Genomic DNA, 2,517 nt, shown 5'->3' with positions numbered 1-2,517 from the left:
ATTTTTCTTCTTCATTAAGATGATCAGTTCGAATGTCTGTGGGATCAAATTTTTGTGACTGACCAGGATTAGTTTGAAAATGATTTAAATCAATTTGAGTAGTGCTATCATATGCCTCTACATTAAACGGTTCAGAAATGTCTAAGGTTACTGGGTTACATGTGTTGTTTAGTACGGTAGTTAATGCGTAACCATTTTTAGCTAAAGCAATACAGTTAGGAATTTCACAATTGTGTAGTTTTTGATACGGAATTACTACGTCACCATGTTGAATATTTACTTTAATTCTGATGACTCGCTGGCTACGTGCTTCCACGGTCACATTATTTATTTGTACTTTAGTTTTGTGAAATTTCAATTGTATTCTTGTAAAAGGTGTAACCAAATATCCTTTATCATAGTCTATGCTAGCCTGTAATTTTTTCAAGTTATCTATTCCTATCAAACCATCAAATATATTATGAAATTTAAATAGATAAAATTTCATACTAAAGGGTTCTGGAAGTTTAAAAATGTTTGATACTGGAATTTCTGCACTATGTTTATGAGCAGATTGTTGGAAGACAGTAGATACAATGAACGGATCATTTTTAATACAATTTGGAAAAAATTTATTTGCTACTTCAGGATCAATGAAAGACTTAGTCGAACCACTATCAATTAAGAATTTTAAATCGTATTCCGGAAAAATAACATAAGAAAGTTCACTAGTATTTGCGTTGTTAAATGATATTATCTCAGGTGTCAGGTTTCGTTGTTTACGAGGCGAGGCCTGGGAAAATTTATGTCTGTACTTGTTGACTGACGATTTGCTGAGTCAGCGTCTGCCTCATAGACTGGGTGCTTATTTACGTTTTGATTCAATTGCGACTGATATTCGTATTGCGTTTTATAACAATTTTGAGGTAATGTATCATGTTGGTAAATTTCCGTATTATCGTCATAATCACAAGATTGGTCAATGATATTCGCGTTATAGAGTTCCTCAGCCGAAAAATTTTGTGGTTGATTATAATTTGGTCTTTGCTGATTATAATTTCTAAAATTGTTATTAAAATAAGGCCTAGATGATTTTGTTGTTTGTCTAGTTGACGTGCTCATTGGTGTGGGTTTTGGTAAAGGTCTATTTGGGTTTGGCTTAAAGACATTGGTTGTTGGTCTATTTCCGTAAGATCGTGAATTTGTTGGAAAAGGCGGGCTTTGGTAGAAATTTGACCGAAATGGCGGTGATTGCGGTTGTCTCATAGGATTGTATGGAAGATTTGAGTTAAAATTTCGAGTTTGTATATTTGAAAATGAATTTTGATTAAGTACTGGTCTTGTTATTCGTGTAGATTGTTGTGAGTAATTTTGTGATCTTGTGTTTGATTGAAAATAATGGATATTATTTTCTTCCATTACAAATTGTAAAGCTTGAGGGAGATCTCTGGGTCGCATACAACGGATTGTTGTACCTAACGGTTCTTTAAGGCCAGATAAAAAAGTTTTTAGAGCCATATCATTATACAAATCTCTCTTCAGATTTCTCGCTTGATCTGTTGTCTCATGCACATCTATATAAGAGCATAATAAATTCAAAATATGCAAAACGCGATCGTAAAATTGATTCGGACTTTCGCCATTTTGCTGACGAAGCATTACTAAATCACGATTAAGGCAACCTTCGTCCCTTTGATCAGCAAAATGTCGATTTAAAGTAAATTTTAGTTCATCCCAAGTGGTTACATTCTGCGTCCCTAATACTAATTTAGCATTACCAGTTAATTTTCCAATAATGCAATTCAGCAAATATACATTCTGAAAATGATTTGGCTGTTGAGCAAGATAAAATGAATCAATAACAGATTGACAAACAGTTAAATATCTGTTTAAGTCATTTGGATTACCGTCGAAATCCGGGATACATTTAAGGTATTCGGGTTTAAATTCAGCCATATTTTCAGGAATTTCGTTAAGAACAGAAAAATTTGAATGGGATTTATTTATAACTTGGATTTCAGGAGTGAAGTCAGTTGAAGGTATATCTAAATGCAAAGTTTCTAATTGAACTAATAATTCATCAACTTTTGACATGAAAATTAACTCATCAATTGCACTTACTGTAGTACGATGATGGTAGTTGAGATCATCCTATAAGTATCAGCTCTCTGGTTGGCAATTTGGTCCTCTCAAAGATGCAGATTCTTGCGAGTTTGGCGATTCTGGGCAAACTCCTCTGTAGAACAGTTTTTTTTTCACTTCACTTTTTTCGTAGAGTTCGATTGTCTTCGGTTAGTTCGATATCAATAATTTGATAGCAAGCCCGAAAAACTTATCCGAACGACTGCGCCAGTTAACAACTCGTAACGTTGTTCTTTATTTTTAAAAAAAAAATTTATTTCTCACAACTGACTTCTAACTAAATGGTAACAACAGTATGAATATTAGATATTAATTAATTCTAATCTAGAACATTTTCTTATTTATATGAAAATAGTTACATCGTCAGCAAGATTTGCGGCGTAATTTATTATATGG

Source organism: Euwallacea similis, unplaced genomic scaffold (assembly GCF_039881205.1).
Source record: "Euwallacea similis isolate ESF13 unplaced genomic scaffold, ESF131.1 scaffold_80, whole genome shotgun sequence".
NCBI classification, from domain to species: Eukaryota; Metazoa; Arthropoda; class Insecta; order Coleoptera; family Curculionidae; genus Euwallacea; species Euwallacea similis.
Note: the sequence above shows the minus strand (reverse complement) of the source record.